Consider the following 22,420-nt stretch of genomic DNA (forward strand, 5'->3'; position numbering starts at 1 on the left):
TTTTTTTTTTTTTTTTTTTTTTTTTTTCATTTATTTTTGGGACAGAGAGAGACAGAGCATGAACGGGGGAGGGGCAGAGAGAGAGGGAGACACAGAATTGGAAACATGCTCCAGGCTCCGAGCCATCAGCCCAGAGCCTGACGCGGGGCTCGAACTCACGGACCGCGAGATGGTGACCTGGCTGAAGTCGGACGCTTAACCGACTGCGCCACCCAGGCGCCCCTCAAGCTTCTTAACCTCATTGCCCCACAGACTGTTGATGTCACAGTCAGCACTAGAATCCACATTTCTTGATTGTTAGACCACTGAAACTTCATTTCTTCCATATTGTCATTCTTAGTACAACTCATGAGAGTTGTGAAGATATGTAAATTGAGTAGTTTGAAGCAAAAGTACTAAAATTTTTTTTCCCTGAAATGTCCATAAATTAAACTCTAACTTGATACTTTTATAACACCTCCACCTCTGCCCAATTTTGTAAACATGAATGTCTAAATTAGACAATTTCATGTCACGAAAAGTATTGTGTGGGGTTTCAGCTACCTCAACTATGATGAGAATGATCTGTTAGAGTTCCAATCTCAACTCGTGGCATTTTGTGACTAATTGTTTTTCTCAGACACTCTATCCCATCCCATTTAGTATTTGCTTACCCACAGAAATTTTATCAAATATTTGAAAAGCTGTTTCTGAAACAGTATTTTTATCTTTGAGAAAGATACGTTTGAATTAATTGGAAACTGAAAAATGTCAACAGTTGTCATCTTGCTGTTGAGTAAGTGAGAAGACTATGTTCACTGCAACTGAGGAGAGTCAGTACCACCATCAGAACTCACACACCTGCTCCCACCAGAAATGTTTGTAGTGAATTTTCTTTTCAGATATAAGGATTCATGACAGTGATCTGAAGTAAAATAAAATGTTTCACAATAACTAAAGTTGCTTATGGAAAAGAATTTCCACCTCTTACCAACCACTGTAATTTACCACTTCGAAATAAATTAAGACATTGTTTAAAGTAACTCAAATATATAAATGTATACACTGCGTGCACACACACACACCAGTTGATTTAAACCTTAATGGCAATATTCCTTTTGTATTCTCTGTCAATGTGGAGGTATAAAAGCTACTACTTATCTTACTAGCCAGATTATAATTTTGTTTCTCCCTTTTCCTATGTTTATCAAATTAGATGTATGGGTGGGGGTTATATAATTGCTTTACGTCCAAAAGAAAAAATGAGAAGGGATGTAGGATGTGGGTGAAGAAGGTGGGAAAAGATTATATAAAATTATAGTTCTCTGTGTTTCTGACTGCTGATCACAGCCAGAATTTGTCTAGAAAGAGGTATCACTTATGAAACTAGGCAAGTGAAAAATAACTAGCTTCATTAAAAATAGTAGTAATGAAAGAGAACCTACCTAGTATTGAATATATTTGTGTACAACTGCAAACCGTAGGCTTGGTTCCGGTGCTATAGCCATTCACAGGTTAGAAATTATGTCATGTTTTGTCCAAACCTGCTTAGAATTTAATGCAAGCAGCCACATATCACTAAATATCAGAATGAGTAGTATCTCTTTCTTATATCTCCAACCAAGGCCTTAGTTTTAGTAATGTGAAGGGTATGACAGGGAATGGAAGAAGGCTCCTACCAGGTAGAACCATTGGCTCTCCCAGGGACTATTCTATAGCCCCAACCAAGCCACAAATCTGTGGGTCACGTAACTCCTGCTGTCCTACCCAGCAAATTTCCAAGAGCTCCTGGGTGTTACAATGCCACCAATGTGGAAAATCAGAATGGCCGCTAAAACCGTCAGTCTTTAAAGTTTTCCATATTGATGGCTACCGCCAAAACATAAAAACTGATAGCCAAGTCTCATATCATCTTAGATCCTAGCTCCACTATTTAAATTATATTATTCCTAACCTAACTTGATCTCTGCTCACATCATAGCAAGTCCTAGCTGCTCTTGAATCAAGTTAGTGCCACGTTTGAGGCTCATTCTTCACAGATTCTAAAATGATCTTCCCGAGGCTGTTCCTGTAGCCTCAATGTTGCCAGAAACCTAGGTCAAAGATGACTATTCTCTATAAAATCATACTTTTTAATTCTCCTTCTTCCCTTTCTTCTTCTTCTCCTCTCCTCCTCCTCCTCTTTCTCCTTCTGCCTCTTCTTCTTGTAAAGGCGAAAAGTTGATGTCAACTAATAACTTCAGTTAATTGACTTTGTCTTTTGGGAACACTGTGATGAGAAGGCGTGTGAGGGTCCAGGGTTGAAGAGTGCTCTGATGAATAAAAAATGCCTTTCATTAAGTACGGAGAATGTGTGACACGAATTTGCCATCCCAGTGTTGTACTTTCTCTTGAGTCTCTACGGAGATAATGCTACGCCTAACCAAGATACATCCAGGACCGACCGCTTCCCACTTGGAAAACATTGCTACATGGAATGAAGTATAAGGCAACAATGTTAATAAGTAGAGAGTGCAGGAGTCATGTATCTATTGCCATTATTATTTCCCCAAGCCAATCCTTTTTTAAGGAAATCTTAAACAAATTCATTCTACCCGCACTATTACTAGGTCCCACCTTCCTTTCTATTTTACCAAACCCTGCTACCCTTTTCACTAAACTAACCAGTGGTCTGTACCTAATAACTCATCTTTTTTATTTTTTTTTTAATTTTTTTTTTAACGTTTATTTATTTTTGAGACAGAGAGAGACAGAGCATGAACGGGGGAGGGTCAGAGAGAGAGGGAGACACAGAATGTGAAACAGGCTCCAGGCTGTGAGCTGTCAGCACAGAGCCCAATGCGGGGCTCGAACTCACGGAGTGCAAGATCATGACCTGAGCCTAAGTCGACTGCTTAACCGACTGAGCCACCCAGGCGCCCCTCATCTTTAACTAAGACCTTGAACTGGTCTCTCTGTAAATCAGGCAATTATAAAAGGGCTAGAGTGTCAATTTATTTAAATAATATTACTTTCCATATCAATGTGGAATCAACATGAATGATTGAACCATCAAGCATGAAGATATATGTCAGTGATTAAGCTATTGAAAATAAACAAAGGTATTATGGTAACTTTATGCCAATAGAAATGGTCTCAAAGTTTGTCAATTAACAGATATTCTTTGACACAAAGAAAAAATGTATTAATACGCTATATATTAGCTCTGCTATTCTGCTTTGGTTGATGTTTTTTCTTGAGCATGAATAATCAGTGGTGTTTAGATGGCCAAGTTGTTTATTTTATTTAATTTTTTATTTTTTTTACCGTTTATTTATTATTGAGAGACAGAGAGCATGAACATGGGAGGGAGAGACAGAGAAAGGAGGAGACACAGAGTCCGAAGCAGGAAGTAGGCTCCAGGCTCTGAGCCATCAGCACAGAGTCCAATGCCGGGCTCGAACTCACAAACCGCGAGATCATGACCTGAGCCTAAGTCAGACGCTCAACTGACTGAGCCACCCAGGCGCCCCCCCAAGTTCTTTATTTTAAAATATTTATCTAACAAGCCTCAGCTATAGCAAAACAGCATATGAGGTACCTCTACATCAAGAGAACACAAACTTCAAAAGACCAACGTATCAAAAGTTGACTTAAGAACAGATATTATTCACAATGAAAAGTAATTCTGAATATAACTTTTCATAATACCCACATGCCACTATTTTCCATTTTTATAGTATAAATATATCAATGGAAATTTGAGTTCATTAATTTATATGTATAGACAATTCTTGGTTCACTTACTAAAGCTTAATACCTTCCTTATGTTTTTAGAGTAAGAAAGAAAATGGGTACAAAAATTTCTAAAATTTTTGTCTCACTTCCTCTGAGATGCAAGCACTCCATTATGGAGACCTCTACCTCAGTAAAACTATTAATTTTCCAACATGTTTATTTTCAGAAAATAACAGAGGTCTTGAAGATACACACAGGAAAATTTCTGTTGGATAATACAACTGTCTAAACTCAAGTCTCTTCAGACATCCTTCACAAGATCAACAAGGTGAGAAAATTAAACTGCACAAGCTTATACATACACAGAATAACTAGGAAATAGGTGATACTACAAACTTCAATGTTAGTTGGGAAATAACTGTCTGAAGCCATTAAAGACATTTTGGAACCTCCATTAGAATGACCAGAAGTCAGAGACTCTATGAAAAAGAGAAGGCAATGAAAGGCTTGCTTTGTTTGAAGACAGGTAAAATTCCCATCAGGAAAAGTTAACACTCTGATTTGGAAATACTGAGAATGGCTGTTGAGACAGTAGGATATGCACAACTAAACTCTGGTGGAAAAAATATGTATCAATCACTATGGGGCACTTGGGTGGCTCAGTCGGTTAGCATCTGACTTTGACTCAGGTCATGATCCCATGGTCCATGAGTTTGAACCCCTCATCAGGCTCTGTGGTGACAGCTCAGAGCCTGCATCCTGCTTTGGATTCTATGTCTCCCTCTCTCTGTGCCTCCCCTGCTCACACTGTCTGTCTGTCTGTCTCTCTCAAAAATTGAATAAAAAACTCTGTGCCTCCCCTGCTCACGCTGTCTCTCTCTCAAAAATTGAATAAAAAATTAGGAAATTAAATTATATATATTTATCAGTTATATATGTATGTATGTGTGTGTGTGTGTGTGTGTGTATATATATATATGTATATACATACATACATATATCTCACTCTGGAAGTGGGTGGAGGTGGAAATTGCCAGAGATGGGTCATGAAGGGAATTTTCTGGGGCAATGATGAAGTACTGTATCTTGAATTGATGGTGGGTTACTTAGTTGTATGGTTTGTCAAAACTCATCAAATGAGACACTTGATATCTGTACGCTTTTATTTTAATTTTAGTATTTTGAGAGGGATTGTATTAAATCTGCAGATTGCTTTGGGTTATATGGACATTTTAACAATATATGTTCCTTCAAACAGTGAGCATGGAATATCTTTCCATTTGTTTGTGTCATCTTCAATTTCTTTCATCAATGTTTTATAGTTTTCAGAGTACGGGTCTTTCACCTCCTTGGTTAAGTTTATTCCTAGGTATTTTATTATTTTTGATGTAATTATAAATGGGCTTGTTTTCTTAATTTCCTGTTATTTCATGGTTAGTGTAAATAAATGCAAGTTTTCTATATATTAATTTTGTATCCTGCAACTTTACTGAATTCATTGATCCATTCTAGTGGTTTTTTGGTGAAGTCTTTGGGGGTTTTCTATATAAAACATCATTTCATCTGCAGAGAGTGAAAGCTTACCAAATCTGGATGCCATGCCTTTTACTTCTTGTTTTTGTCCAGTTGCTGTGGCTAGGACGTCCAGTCCTATGTTGGATACAAATGGTGAGAGTGTAGATATCACTGTCTTGTTTATGACCTTAGAGGAAAAGCTCTCAGGTTTTCACCATTGAATATGATACTAGCTGTGGTTTTTCATATATAGCCTTTACTATATTGAGGTATGTTTCCTCTCAACCCACTTTGTTGAGAGTTTTTTTTATTATGAATAGATATTGTACTTTGTCAAATGCTTTTTCTGCATCTATTGAGATGATCATGTGGTTTTTATCCTTTCTCTCATTAATGAGATATATCACATCGATTTATAAACATTGAACTGTCCTTACATTCCTGGAATAAATTTCATTTGATTATGGTGAATGATTTAAAAAAATTTTTTTTTAATTTTTTTTTTAACTTTTATTTATTTTTGAGACAGAGAAAGACAGAGCATGAACAGGGGAGGAGCAGAGAGACAGGGAGACACAGAATCCGAAACAGGATCCAGGCTCCAAGATGTCAGCACAGAGCCTGACGTGGGGCTTGAACTCACATACTGTGACATCATGACCTGAGCCAAAGTCAGATGCTTAACTGACTGAGCCACCCAAGTGCCCCTGTGGTGAATGATTTTTTAAAATATATTGTTGGATTCAGTTTGCTAACATTCTGTTGAGGATTTTTTCATCTAAGTTCATCAGCGATATGATGTTTTCTTATGTTTCTTTTTTTGTGGTGTCTTTATCTGCTTTTGATATTGGAGTAATATCAAATGAATGATATTATAGAATAAATTTGGAAGCTTTCCTTCCTCTTCTATTTTTTGGAAGAATTTGAGAAGAATAGGTATTAACTCTTCTTTAAATGTTTGTAGAATTCACTTGTGAAGCCAGTTTACTTTATTTTTAAATTTTACCTAAAAAATGTAAACATATATTGAGCTCTAGTTAATGATAAGTACCCCAAAGTTGTTAGGGGTATGATTCAATGATAGCAATCTACTATTATTATTACTTTTTGCCTGTGTTGAAGGTGTGGGGTCTCGCTCTCTCTCTCTCTCTCTTTTCAAATTTACATACAAGTTAGTTAGCATATAGTGCAACAATGATTTCAGGAGTAGATTCCTTAGTGCCCCTTACCCATTTAGCCCACCCCCCCCACAACCCCTCCAGTAACCCTCTGTTTGTTTCCATATTTAGGAGTCTCTTCTATTTTGTTCTCCTCCCTGGTTTTATATTATTTTTGCTTCCCTTCCCTTATGTTCATCTGTTTTGTATCTTTAAGTCCTCATATGAGGGAAGTCATATGATACTTGTCTTTCTCTGACTGACTAATTTCGCTCAGCATAATACCCTCTAGTTCCATCCACATATTGTAAATGGCAAGATTTCATTCTTTTTGATTGCCAAGTAATACTCCATTGTATATATAAACCACATTTTCTTTATCCATTCATCCATCGATGGACATTTGGGCTTTTTCCATACTTTGGCTATTGTTGATAATGCTGCTGTAAACATGGGGGTGCATGTGTCCCTTCTAAACAGCATACCTGTATCTCTTGGATAAATGCCTAGTCGTGCAAAGCAATCTACTATTATATATACTAAAAAGAGAGTGTGGGGGAAGGACTAGAGAGAAAGAGAGATAGTTTTGTGATAAGGAAAACAGCAAAATGTTCATTGTGAAATCAAGTTTAATTCTTTCAACCTTTATATACTTGAAACATTTCCTTTGTAAGAGAAAAGTTCAAGAAAGTTTTTTATCCTAATCTGTATTTCTCTGTTTAAAATATGAAAAAAATGTTTAAAATTGTAAGCCATGATCGATGAAGAAAGTTTTCTACCTACCACAGGAGTTAATGAGAAAATCTCTTGCATTAGTGTCTATCAATTTCAGGAAATTAGGCTAACCTCTAAAAGTTGTAACACTTCTATTAGTTTAGCAACCCTGCAACATGTTTTTCTTTTTTTATAATCATGACATTGTGAGGACCCAGTGATATACAAATTTGTACATTTATTTGTTTATTCGTATAATTCGTAAATTATCTAGTGCCTAAAATGTGCCAGACACTTTGCAAGGCCTTAAGAATACAAAGTGAGGAGGGCCTGGATGGCTCAGTCAGTTAAGCATCCAACTCTTGATTTCAGCTCAGGTCCCTCATTATCTCACGGTTTGTAAGATCAAGCCCCACATCAGGCTCTGCGTTGACAGCACTGAAACTGCTCGGGATTCTGTGTCTCCCTTCTGTCTCTGCCCTTTCCCTGCTCGCATTCTCTTTATCTCTCTCAAAATAAATAAATAGGCATTAAAAGAAACTACAACAGTGAACAGTACAGAGATAATCCCTGTCCCCTGAAGAGTCAACTGTAGTGGAGGAGGGGGCAATTGGGCATGCCATTGTGATAAATGAGTTTTGTGTTCTGATAGCCAAAGTTCATAATGCTAGTGAAGTCTGTTACAGGACACCTGTCAATTCAAGTAAGAGTCTTATCTCTATCTCTCAGGTCCTATTTAGTGCAGCCAGTGAGGTGGTTCAGCAATGAGGGTAAAATACTTTCACACATCTGTTGGTAGAAATATAGATTAATACGTCTTGCTAAGATTTTAGCTAAGTTATGTTAGAAGTAACATAGCACAAAAATTAAGTGCCTTATTCTAGACTGCCTGACTCCAGCACTCACCAAGTTTACCACCCTTGTCAAGTTGTTACACATTTTGTCCTTCACTTCTCTCGCTTGTAAATTAACAAGCATAATAACATCCACTATATATGACTATTTGACACACAAAAAAGAATTGATATATGTGAAGTGCTTGGAGCAGTCCTTCATATATAGTAAACATTCAATGAATGTTGATTCTTGTGTGCTCACTGACTGTTTGATCAGATTCCCTTTATCCTGTAGGAAAGGTTAAAGACTCTTCTGTTTTCAGTGAACAGTTTCCTCCAAATATAATTGGGAAAGTTAAATATTTGTCATTAACCCCGCAGGAAACAATCCTAGTGAGAGTGTTGAAATGGAGAGACTTGCATAAAGGGAGTACTTCAGGAGAAAGAAAAAGGGATGTCAGTTATATTATGCAGAGACTAGCTAGCAAGACTCTGTGCACAAGTGAAGGTGTTACTGAAGCCCAGGGTGAGCTGGAGACTTACAGGAGGTGCCGTGAGGATAGAAGAACACCACCAGTGCCAGAGTTGCAGTATAAAAGGCAGAGAGTAAGCAGGGATGAAAACATATCCGACTGACCATGACTGGCTAAATACTCCGTCCCCCCCCCAAACAGGTGAGGAGATAGCTTGAAAGATGTAGGGAACAGTTACCTAGGTTCAGAGGAAGGAAAGAAAATGTGGAGAACGGATCTGGAGTGGTAAATGAAGAAAAGCCAGAATACTTTCTACCTAGAGACTAAATAGACTTTTGGCAAATGGGTCACGTTAAGAAATTTGCCATTTTGATGCAATACTGAGCACTCCGGTAAGGGGAAGACTCCCTAAGGAAAGGCAGCCTTAAAGAATGTAGTGGTTGGTCGTTCACACGTTCAGGATTTGCTATTCCAGGATGCAAAGGTGTCACACTTAATGATTTATGTTGCAGAATTGGCTCCACCTCTGCACAAGTTCATTCACTTTTCCTGCAAAGAAAAAATTTTACTAGTAATTTTCTAGGAAATATTTTGCAATTAATGCATTTTTCATGAACAATATAGCAACATATTTAGAAACAGAATGGAAAAGACCAATAAAATTTAGCAAGACTAACATTTTTCTGTGGTAATTTCTAAATATCCTGGTTTTTACTACCTAAATATAAAAATAATCCTTTATCTAAATAATCCTTGAAGGCTCATTAAAATAATTTATTTTAGTTCCTATTCTATAAAAGTACATTTTGGGGGTAGAGATATGATACTCACTCTTTCTTTTCTTTTTTTTTTTTTTTTTTTTCCATACTCTTTCTTTCTGATTTTCTTTTTAATCCAAAAGTAGACTTGGGTATATGTAGTTAAAGTCATCACCAAATTTTCTCCAGTTACCTAAGCTTCACCTCCCAGGGCAAGCCTGAAAAACCTTGAAAGGAGTTCAATCATGTTTTCACTTGCTTATTTAATTTTGCTTTTCATTATATTGTGCCTGCACAAAGCTTTTTATTTTTATTTGTAAAAAGCTGGTAATTTTCTCCCATCGCTTTCATTTTGTTTTTTTGAACATTTCTAAAAGTGTCATCGCCTCATGGAGTTATTACTTAAGGGTTTACTCACAAAAGAAGAGGTTCATTTTCATAGTGATAACAAAAAAAGTTACTTTCTCGTAGTAGTATTTAAGTACAATCTGCAATGATTGGATTACCTGCAGCTATTTGCCAGTAACTGGATAGGGTCATGTAACTTTTTCTACTGGAAGATTTATTGCCTAGATTTTTAAGGGAAAACCCCTCCTGTTCCACTAATTGACTTCATATTGTTCTAAATTTTTTTCATTATGATTGTTATTCGCTTAGATTTTTGTATTTCATATTTTATATTTATATACAAAAATATATGTTTCTTGTAGAAAATGTAGTTTACAATTGATACATTTGAAACATGCAAATGACAAAAAGTACAAACTGTCATTACACATATGCAGATTTCACCAACAATCACCTAACAAATAGTTTAGTACTTACATGTTAGAAAGCCAATAATTTACTGTAAATTCCCATAACTTACATTCTAATTTATATTTCTGTTTATACATGTGTCTTCACTTTGGGACAATGGGTCTGGTAAGAGCAGAATCATGTAATTCCTCATTATAACTCTCTTCTTATTGCTTAGCACCTTACCGATACAAAATAGACAGTAAACAAATATTTTTAAAGGACTAAGTGCATAATTGAACAAATAAAAAGATGCGAGTGCATCTTTTTATACCATGAGTGCACATGGTATTATAATCTAAGATTTTTTTTTTTAATAACTCAAAGTAAATAAGCGGTGGTTCATAAGATGACACATTTTTGAAAAAATATGTAAGGCATGTATATAAGGTCACAAATAAGTACTGTTTGTAAGTAACATCAGCATACTTAACTCTCACTTCAGCATCAATCCTATTTGCTTTGAACAGATTGAAGCACCAGCAATAATGGATTCTGTTATCTAGCATCAAAATAACAAGATATCAAATTATCACAAAAGCTGAAGTTACATACACCAGTTCAATTTTCTGAGCCTTTTTATAAATAATTTTTTAAGTTTATTTATTTTGAGAGAGAGAGAGCGAGAGAGCGAACAAGCAGGGGAGGGGCAGAGAGAGAGGAAGACAGAATCCCAATGTCAGCGCAGAGCTTGACACAGGACTTGCACTCACGAACTGTGAGATCATGACCTGAGCTGAAATTAAGATTGGACGCTTAACCAACTGAGCCACCCAGGTGTCCCCTGAACCTTTTTTAAAAGGAAGATTAACAGCAATACTTAAAGACAAGACAAAATAGGGGCACCTGGGTGGTTCGGTCTGTTAAGTGTCAGACTCTATTTCAGCTCAGGTCATGATCTCACAGTTCATGAGATTGAGCCCTCCATTAGGCTCTGCACTGACAGCACAGAGCTGGCTTGGAATTCTCTCTCTCCCTCTCTCTCTGTCCCTCCCCTTTCTCAAAATAAATAAATAAACATTAAAAAATATTTTTATAAAAGACAAGACAAAATGAAAAACAGTATCTTCTGATATTGCTTATACAGAGTAGCATGTTCTTGTAAGAACATACAAGTTCAAAATATTATTCTCCATATTTTGTGACATTACTTATCCCATGTAAAACTATTTTCTGTCAATATTTTGATTTTACATAATCCAGGTATACTCTCATGTGCCCATACACATGTACCAAAATTTGAGAGTGATTTTCCAGCTCTAATAGTTTGTAAGCCAATAATCCTAACATTTTAGGAATGCACTTGTCATGTAAAATCAAAGAGGCCCCAAAAGCACCACTTAAGCTTAAGCTCACATATATTGTCAACACTTAGAGCAAACAAGTTGTTGAATTAATTAACTATAATGTTTTAGAGCATATTAAAAGCACTTAACATCTGATCACAAGTATGCATACCTTAAATAGTGTCTCACTTTGGCTTCCCTGACTTATATTTAATCCAAACAGTAATAGCCTTTGCTATGCTGTAGAGCTGGCTTTGCAAAAACAACACAAGAAAATCTAATATTAAAACCATTTCACATCACTTGAGTTTATCTAGGTAGAGAAATAAAAATGTTTATGTGCTGAATTTTATTTGAACACTTCATAACAACAAAACATCAAAAAATATTCTTTTGAATATAACACAAAATAATAAAAAAGCTATAAAAGCAATTGCTGGAAACTATTAGCTAGTTCCTGGAAAAGGCAGAAACATTCACTAAAAAGGAAGGCACTCTGATATTAAAAGACAACTAAAAGCAAGTTTTCACATAGGTTCAAAATATTACATTCAATCAAAAATTTTAAAAAAATGATGGATAAGACGTTTGCTTTTGAGAAGATGGAAAAGACATAATTCCCCCTATTTTTTCTGCTACATACAACTAAAAATTATGATCACAAGCATAAGTATGCTTTGAAAAGTGGAGAGAAAGCATGCCAGCTAGGAACCTCGGGGCATGAGGATCCACATGGTGTTGAGCTCCCTGGGTTTTCTGATTTGATATTAAAGGAGGCCTAGTAGAGAGTATGTTCACCCCTGACCAGCAGTAATGAGACCATCCTCATGGTAGTGTCAGTGGAGGCCACATGGGGAGCCAGAACTCCCACTCACATCCAGTAGTAATCAGGAGACTTGCCTTCCCTTGACTATAAACAATAGCTAATTGGGAAATCTAGACTTCTGTCTCCATTTGACAGTAAAAAATGTGGGGCCCACTTTCCCCTAACCGAATAGTGTCCAAAAAAGTCCAGTCAAAACAGAATATTTAAATAAGATCCAGAGTTTCATACATAATGAAAAGTGACCAGGTTTCAACTGAGTATCATTTCTCATACCAAGACTGGGAAAAAATCTGAAGTGGAATGAAAAAAGACAATAAATGCCGTCAGTGAGATGATGACAGACAGAATGATCTACCAAAGGTTTTATTTATTTTTAAATTATTTTATTTATTTTTGAGAGAGAGGGAGATACAGTGTGAACAGGAAAGGGGCAGAGAAGGATGGAACATAGACTCTGAAGCAGGCTTCAGGCTCTTAGCTTTCAGGACAGAGCCTAACGTGGGGCTCGAACTCATGAACAATGATATCATGACCTAAGCCGAAGTCGGCTGCTTAACCAACTGAGCCACCCAGGTACCCCCTTTGCCAAAGATTTTAAAGCAGTCAAGACAAAAATGCTGCAACAAGCAATTTTGGATGTTCTCGAGACAAACTAACTAAAAAACCTCAGCAAATAAATAGGAAGTCTTAGCAAATAAATACAAGATATAAAGAAGAACAAAAATAGAAATTTTAGAGCTTAAGAAGGCAATAGTCAAAAAAACAAAACCAAAACAAAACAACAAATTCAGTTGATAAATTCAATAGTAGAGTGGTGGAACCAGAGGAAACAATCAGCAAACTAGAATACAGAACAAGGAAATCTACCTGATATGAACAACAGAGAGAAAATATGTTGGAAAAATAAGTGAACAAAGCTTTAAGAACCTGACATTATAACAAAAATGCTAGCATTCATGTCATTAGAACCCTAGAAGAAGAGGAGAAAGAAGATATTACTGAGAAAGTAATTTAAAAAATATTGGCTGAAAACTTTCCAATTTGGTAGAATATATAATTCTACAGAAACTGAGCAAACACTTAATAGGATAGAACCTAAAGAAGGTCACTCCAAGATCAAGTATAATTAAACTTCTGAAAAATAAGACAAGAAAAAAATCTTGAAATCAGTCAGAGGAAAACAACACTTTACCTACATGGGAAGATAAATTGGAATGATGCTGCATTTTTAATTGGAAACCATGGAAATAAAAACAAATAAAAAAAGTGGCAGAATACTTTTCAAGTGCTGAAAGGAAACTACAACCCAGAATTCTGTACCCAGTGGAAACATCCTCAGGATTGAAGGGGGTATAAAGACATTTCAGATGAAGGAAATCTAAAAAAAAAAGTGTCATCTGTAGATGTATTACAAAGAAATAACTAAAGTAAATTCTCTAAACAGAAAATAAATGATAAAGAAGGAACCTTGGAACATGAGAAAGGAAAAATGAAATGAAATGAAATACACATAAAAATATATGAAATAAAATGTATACATAATGTAACTTCAATACATACATACAATAGCATTTCCTTTACCTTTTGAATTTACTAAATTATGTTTGACGGTTGAAAAATATAACATGGTTTGATGGGGTTCTAAATTTAGAAAAAAATATTAAAACAGTTATAATTTGTGGAGGAAAAAAAGAATGTAAAGGAAGTAGTCATGAACTAAATAATGTCCTCCCCAAATTCGTGTCTGCCAGGAACCTCATAATGTGACCTTATTTGGAAATGGTGTCTTTGCAGATATAATTTGTAAAGTAAACAGAGGGCCAAGCACTCTGCATTAGGATGGTCTCTATCTGATGACAAGTATCCTTATGAGAAGAGAAAACAGAAATGTACAAACAAAAGGGAATGACAGCGAGTATATAAAGATGGAGGCAGAGACTGGAGTTATGCTGCTGCAAACCAAAGAACACCAAAGATTGCCAACCACCACCTGGAGCTCTAAGAGGCAAGGAAGTTATTTTCCCTGAAGCCATCAGAGGGAGCATGAACCTGTCAACACCTTGAAACCAGACTTCCAGGTTCCAGAACTAGGAGTGTATAAACTTATGTTCATCTATTATTTTAATCCACCAAGTTTTTGGTACTTTGTTATGGCAGCCCTAGGAAATAATTACAGAAAATAAGGTTTCTATACTTGACCTAAAATGGTAAAATACTTTACCAGTAAATTCTGATCTCCCTCTCTTTCTCTCTCATACATCTTTGTGTGTTTGAACAACTACTGAAATGTCATAAAAAGAAATATATGCAAAAACAATAGGCACATTAAAATGGAATACTAAAGTCTGTTCAAGTAACCTACTGAATCACAATAAAAATAGAGAAATGAAAAACAGAACAAACAGAAAAAAGGAAAATTAAAAGATCAGATGTTAGCCTTAAGATACTTAAAAATGAAATAGTCTAAATGTACCAATTTAAACCTAGAGTTTGGCAGAGTGGATTAGAAAATGTAACCCAACAGTATGCTGTCTATGTGTTTAAGAAATTTACTTCAAATATAACAATATAGCACTTGAAGGTAAAAATATGTAAAAAGATGTCTCATATACACACTAATCAGAGGAAAGAAGAAATAGCTATCTTAATATCAAGAAAGTAGTCTTCAGAGAAAAAAGTACCAGAGCAAGTTACAATGGAATGATAAAATGGTCAGTCTACTAAGAAGATAGAAAATGCCAGATGTGAATGAACCAAACAGAGCTGCAATGTATTTGAAGCATATATGAACTAAAAGGAGAAATGGACAAAGCCACAATTCAGCACCTCTGTCAGCACTTGATAAAACAACTAGACAGAAAATCAGCAATGAAATCTTGCCATTTGCAAAGACATGGATGGAGGTAGAGAGTAAAATGCTAAGCAAAAGATATCAGTTAGAGAAAGACAAATACCATATGATTTCACTCATATGTGCAATTAAAAAACAAAAAAAAAATGCAGAGAAAAAAATAAGAGAGAGACAAAGCAAGAAACAGATTTAATCCTAGAGAACAATCTGATGGTTACCGGATGGGAGTAGAGTGGTGGGATTGGTCAGATAGGTGATGGGGATTAAGAAGTGAACTTAATGTGATGAGCACAGGGTAATTTAAGGAAGTGTTGAATCACTATACTGTATACCTGAAGCTAATATAACACTGTATGTTAACTAATGGAATTAAGTAAAAACTTAAAAAAAGTATTTTTCATTTATATCATGGGAGATATTGGTTTGTAGTTTTAGCTTTTGTATACTCTTTCTCTAGTTGTGTTATCAAGGTAATACTAGCTTCATGAAATGAATTGGGAAGATTTCCTTCCTCTTCTATTTTGTGGAAATAGATTGTGTAGAAATGGTGCTAATTATTATTTCAATATTGAATGGAATTCTCCAGTGAAATCATCAGATGCTGGAAATTTCTTTTGGGTACTTTTAAATTCAGAATTCAATATCTTTAATATTTGCAGGTCAATTCAAATTATCTATTTTATATTGGATGAGTTGTAGTAGTTTGTGTGTTTTGAGGAATTTATCCATTTCTTCTAAGTTGTCAAATTAATATGTGTAGAGTGTATGTAGTACACCCTTATTATCCTATTTACTTGTGCATGATCTGTAGTGATATCCCCTGTTGAACTCCTGATACTGATAATTTTTGTCTTCTTTTCTGAGAGTTCTACTAGAGGGATATCAAATTTACTGATCTTTTCAAAGAACCACTCCTTTGATTCACTGATTTTTTAAAAATTGTTTTTATGTTGTAGATATCATTGTTTTGTGTTCTGATCTTTATCCTTCCTTCTGTTTGTGTTGGGCTTACTTTGCTATTCTTTTTACATGTTCTTGGGGTGGGACTTTAGATTATTAATTTGAGATTTTCATTTTTTCCCTTAAATTTGTGCATTATGTGGCATAAATTTCCCTCTCAGCATGGCTTTGGGTATGTCCCATAAAATATGACAGTTTTAACTTCATTTTGATTCTGTTCAATGTATGTTTTTTAATTTCCCATGAGATTTCCCCTGTGATCCATGGATTATGTAAAAGAGTTTTATTATTATTATTTTTAAAATTTTCCATGTGTTTGAAGATTTTTACATTATCTTTCTCTTATCAAGTCCAATGTGGTCAGAAAATAGATTCGCTATAATTTCAATTATTTAACTTTGGATTTTTAAAAATTCCATTGTAATTAAGAGTGTTATATTAATTTCAGGTGTACAATATACTGATTCACCAATTGTATACATTATTTAGTCCTTATTATGATAAGTGTACTCTTAATCCCCTTCACCTATTTCACCCAACCCCCCACCTCCTCTCTGGTAACTCACTCACTTCCCTTCTGGTAACCATCAGTTGGTTCTCTGTATTTAAGAATTGTGGGGTTTTTTTGTTTGCTTGTCTTTTTTTTTCTTTGTTTATTTCTTTTGTTTTTTAAATTTTATATATGAGTGAAATCATAGGATGTTTGTCTTCTCAGACTGACTTATTTTGCATATCAGTTTACTCTCTAGCTCCATCCATGTCTTTGCAAATGGCAAGGTTGTGTTCTTTTTTATGCTTGAGTAATATTCCATTATATATATATAACATATTCTTTATCCATCTGTCAATTGATGGACCCTTGGGCTGCTTTCATACATTGGCTACTATAAATAATTCTGCTATAAGCATAGGGATGCATGTATCCCTTGGAATTAGCATGCTTGTATTCTTTGGGTAAATACCCAGCGGTGTGATTGCTAGATTATAAGGTAGTTCTATTTTTAACCTTTTTAGGAACCCCAATACTGTTTTCCACAGTGGATGCACCAGTTTGCATTTCCCACCAACAGTGCAGGAGAGTTCCTTTTTCTCCATAGCCTTGCCAACACTTTTTTTTTCTTGTATTGTTGATTATATTCATTCTGACAGATGTGAGGTGATAGTTAATTCTGGTTTTTATTTGCATTTCCCTGATGATGAGTGATGTTGAGCATCTTTTCATGTGTCTGTAAGCTATCTGGGATGTCTTCTTTGGAGAAATGTCTGTTCATGTCTTCTGCCCTCTTTTAAATTGGGTTACTTGGTCTTTTGGTGTTGAGTTGTATATGTTCTTTATATATTTTGTATACTAACCCTTTATTGGATATATCATTTACAAATATCTTCTCTGACTCTGCACATTGCCTTTTAGTTTTGCTGATGTTGCAGGGAGTATGTCCGGAGTCACAAAAGATGAGTCTGCAAAGTGCAGTTAAGTGAAGGTCCTCATACTTGAGTCCGAATGAGGCCCTGACTCCAGAATGAAGCTTCTTTTTATTAGGATAATTGCCAAAGACTATGTGCATAAACTCAGCTAAGCAAGTGTGTTAATCAATCCAATGGTTTAGCTTTTCAAGGTTGAATTTCGAGTTAATTAGTTTCTATAACACTAGTCAGGGTCAGGTGTGAAGGAGGAACAGGCCCTGGACAATGTTAATGGCTCTAGGTATTCCTTACAAGCAGCAGTCTTTTTTAGCTGTATAAACATGTCCTAAGGCCTTGCACTTTCTCCAGCCCTTCCCTTTAGAAGTCTTTTCCTTTGATGCTTCTCTCCTGCATCTCCCACATGTTGATTCCTTTGTTGTGCAGAAGTGTCTTATTTTCAAATAGTTTCAATCGTTTGTTTTCGTTTTTGTTTTCCTTGCCTCAGGAGATATATCTAGAAACAAGTTGCCATGGCCAATGTCAAAGAAGTTACTGCCTGTGTTCTCTTCCAGGATGTTTATAGTTTCAGGTCTCATATTTAGGTCCTTAATCCAGTTTGAGTTTATTGTTGTGTATGGTGTAAGAAAGTAGTCCAGTTTCATTCTTTTGCATCCAGTTTTCCCAACATCATTTTTTGAAGAGACTGTCTTTCTCATTGGATATTCTTGCCTCCTTTGTTGAAAATTAGTTGATCATATAATCGTGAGTTTCTTTCTAAGCTCTCTATTTGGTTCTACTGATCTGTGTGTCTATTTTTATGCCAGTACCACACTATTTTGATTACTACAGTTTTAAACGAAAAATTCTTAACGAAATATTAACAAATAGATTTCAGCAACATAGAAAAGAATTATATACCATGACTAAGTAGATTTTATTCCATAGATTCAAGCCTGGCTCAGTATTAAAAAAAATAATCAATGTAATTCAACATATTAATAAGCTAAAGGAAAACAAACCAAATGATTATATCGATCAATGCAGAAATGCATTTGACATAATTTAACACACATTCATGATAAAGATAGTAAGAGAGGTAAATGTCTTCAATTTGGTAAAGAGCATCTAAAAAATCATACAGCAAACATTATATTTAATGATGAAAAACTAAAGGATTTCCTCCTAATTCAGGAAGAAGACAGGGATGTTCACTCTCACCACTTTTGTTCCAAAATGTCCTGGAAGTCTGCCCAGTACCATAAGGCAGGAAGAGTAATAAAAGGGATACAGACTGGAAAGGAGGAAATGAAACTGCTCATATTTGCTGATAACATAATTGCTTAGATAAAAACTTCACAATTAAAAAAAAAACACATAAAACCTAGAATTAATAACTGAGTTAAGCAAGATAGGTTATGTGATTAACATAGAAAAATTATGTCTCATTTATTAGTAATAAACAAATGGACACTAAAATTTAAAATATAAAATTTACTGGGTGCCTGAGTGGCTCAGTTAGTTAAGTGTTTGACTTAAGCTCAGGTCATGATCTCACAGTTTGTGAGTTTGAGTCCTGCGTCAGGCTCTGTGCTGATAGCTCAGAGCTTGGAGCCTGCTTTAGATTCTGTGTCTCCCTCTCTCTCTGCCCCAACCCTGCTCATGCTCTGTCTGTCTCTCTCTCTCCCCCTCAAAAATAAATAAACATTAAAAAAATTTAAAATCAAATATATTATTTACAGTGGATAAAAATATGAAATAATTAATTGAGTGTAAATCTATCAAAGCATGTACAGGACTTGCATGCTGAAAACTGTACAATGCTGACAAGAGGAATCAAAGTAGATCTAAATGGAAAGATATACCATGTTCATAGATTAGAAAAGCTAATGCAGACAGTCTGCTATCTCCAAACTGATTGACAAATTCTTTTCAAACCCTAGAAAGGTTTTGCTTTTTGGTTTTTGCTTTTGTTTTGTATTAATAGACAATATTGCTCTACAATTTATATGGAAAGTTAAAAGAATTAAAATAGCTAAAACAATTTTGAAAAAATGTATTAGGAATAATCAGACTACCAATTTGAGACTTATACAGCTACTGTAATCAAGACAGTTTGCTATCAGTGGAGGGATAGAAATATGCATTAATGAAATACAATAGGGAATCTACAAATAGACCAAAACAAATATTCCCAACTGATTTTTGACCAAAGTATAAAAGTAATTTACTGAAGGAGAAGTAATTTACTAGAGGAAAAGTAATTTATTGAAAGATCAACAAATGAGGCTGGATCAATTGGATATCCAAATGCCAACAAATGAACAAAAAAACCTTGACCTAAATCCCATACCTTATACAAAAATTAATTCACACTTTTTCATGGACATAAATGTAAAATGTAATTTTATAAAACTTTTAGAAAAAGAAAAGGAGAATGTCTTCAACATCTAAGACAGACAAAGAGTACTTTGACTTAATACCAAAAGCAAGATTCATAAAACGAAAAAGAACAAATTGGACTTGATCATAATTAATTTGTCACCCAGACTCTGCCTTTGAGAGGAGAAATGGAACCTCTACACATAGGACACCTGTTCATGTTTATGTTGTCATAAAGCAACATAATTTAATGTTTTGTAGATTCCCTCACATTCTTCTTAATGTCAATTTAATTTTTTGTGCTACAAAAATATCATCAAAATATTTTCCTATTAAAAAAACTGTTCTGTGAAAGACCCTGTTAAGACTATGACAAGACCAGCTAAGTGTGGGAGGACGTATTTGCAAACCGTATATCTGACAAAACACTAATATCTAGAATGTGTGTATATATATGCATATACACATATGTATGTATGTATACTATGTATATCCCTGATATTCATGGATATATGTGTGTGTGTATGTGTATTCAAAACTCAATGGTAAAATAATTAATATATAAAATGAAAATCATGTAGTTATAAGAAAGCAAAGCACATATGTCTCCAAAGAGGATGTAGGTATTGTAATATGCACACGGGATGATTTTCTACATCATTAAATGTAGTTAAAAAGTACAAGGAGATACCATTATACTCAAATCAGAATAGCTAAAATTAAATCGCCTGTGCTATTCCTGGGGGGAATAACTTGCTGGTAAAAAAAACTGGCTATTTTACTTTTAAGAGTAATAATTCTATAATGATGGATTCATGTCTTTATACATTTGTCCAAACCCATAGAATGTACATCACCAAAAGTGAGGTGTGATGTAAACTGTGGACTTTTGGTGATAATGTGTCAATGCAGGTTTATCAAACGTGACAAACGTGCCAATATGGTGGTAGATGTTGATAATGAGAGAGGCTATGCATGTGTGGGGCAAGGGGTATAAGGGGAATCTCTGTATCAGTTTAAAATAAGAAAGAAAGAAGATTGTGGACAAAATGGAGTTTTGTTTTGTTTGTTGTGATAATGACACACTAAAAATGTCATATCACTCAGTGAACCAAACAAAAGTCAAATGATATGATGGTTAGAGTTAGTGGTATATCACACAAGGGGTAGGAAGTGTGGAAACAGGTTGTTTAATTTTTATTTTTCTATGGGCTGTTGGTAATCAAGAAGATAATTCTTTGTCCTAATATTATGCATGCAAAACTATCTCTAACTGATATCTAAGTAAATAACACTATGAATAGAATTCCTAAAATGTCCAAATAGTAGAAAAACATTCACACAGCTTATATCTTAATGGAAATATAAAAAAACAACAACTAGCAAAAAACTAGTTTGTTCAATCAATTAGTATAATTTTCAACTGGCCTGTGAATTTTGGCGTAGTCAATGAGTGTTTTCAAGTACTTTACGACACTTGTTAAATAGTGTTCCTTCTGAGAGTTAATTTAACCATTCTATTAACAGTCTTGTTGATAAACTCATTTCCTTAGGAGGGAAAATATATTTACCTGTTAAAAGAAAACACAAACTTTAAACAGACCAATTCAAACTGTCACACATTTTGACTTATCTATGACATTGTTACAGAATCTTATAGATACTAGATATTAGAAGTCAACTCATGTGAAAAGAGCTACTAATTCCTTCATTTGAAAAAAATATTATTGTTATATCTGTCTTCCAGAGTTGCAAAGAGGATCATATGAAGTGATGCAATTTAAAAAGCTTTATAATCCTAAAACTTTGTATGGGTGAAGTACCTTTTACTATTAAGAACAGTTATCGATATTTCACAGTGGTAGTTTGTTTTTTGGAACACCAGTCTTCCTGACAGTCACTGTATATACCACTGAAAAAATTTTTGCAACCTCTCTGTAGCTTAAGTTGTCTTTCATAATTCATAAAAGAAGTCTGTTTCATCACTCTTTGGTATACTTGGTGGCATAAGAAGCAGCTATGATTTTCAGCTTTTAAAATGGTAGAAATGATATCTCTTTAAATTCTTAGCTCAATTCTTAGCTTATTCATGGTAAAAGATAAACTATCATCATGATTTCCTTAAGCACTGGCTCAATGCACTTTAAGGCTGTCATTTTTCAACCTTGATTTGGCACATTCGATTTAATCTCTTAAGTGTTAGAGAACAAATCATTATTAAAAGAGAGGTGGAAAAGGTCCATTTGGAAGACTGTTTCTTGCATGCAGGTGAATAATTAGAGTGACCTCAATATGGTGGCTTTCTTTGCTGCTGAGAGACAAATACTTTTGTGTGACATTAACAAGTTCAACTGTGCAGACCTTTAATGTGCACTGTCTTCCTGGAAGCTACAATATGTCTCTTGGTGTCTTTGCAGTTAGATGAAAGGAAGTAAAACCCAAAGTGAAAACAAAAGTGGAGAATTTAAAGTTTGACTTCGTTGTTAACTTACTGTGCAAAGTTAGCTCATTAGAGGTATGCTTCTGCCGGAAATCAACAGTCAAGATTCCACCATACTTCTTTAAACACACACACACACACACACACACACACGGAAGAAAAGTAATACTTTGCAAGATTTTAGGAGAGAACAAGGTATGGTTTGTTTGGATTTAGAATGTTTATTTTAAAAACAAAGTTGTCCCATGGTGATAGTTATGAGCAGTGAGAACTTCGTCTTCTCTAGCATCAACAGTAGTTTGCCTTTTGTGCGGGTAAACTATATAT

The sequence above is a fragment of the Panthera uncia genome, chromosome B1 (genome assembly GCF_023721935.1).
Source record: "Panthera uncia isolate 11264 chromosome B1, Puncia_PCG_1.0, whole genome shotgun sequence".
NCBI lineage: Eukaryota > Metazoa > Chordata > Mammalia > Carnivora > Felidae > Panthera > Panthera uncia.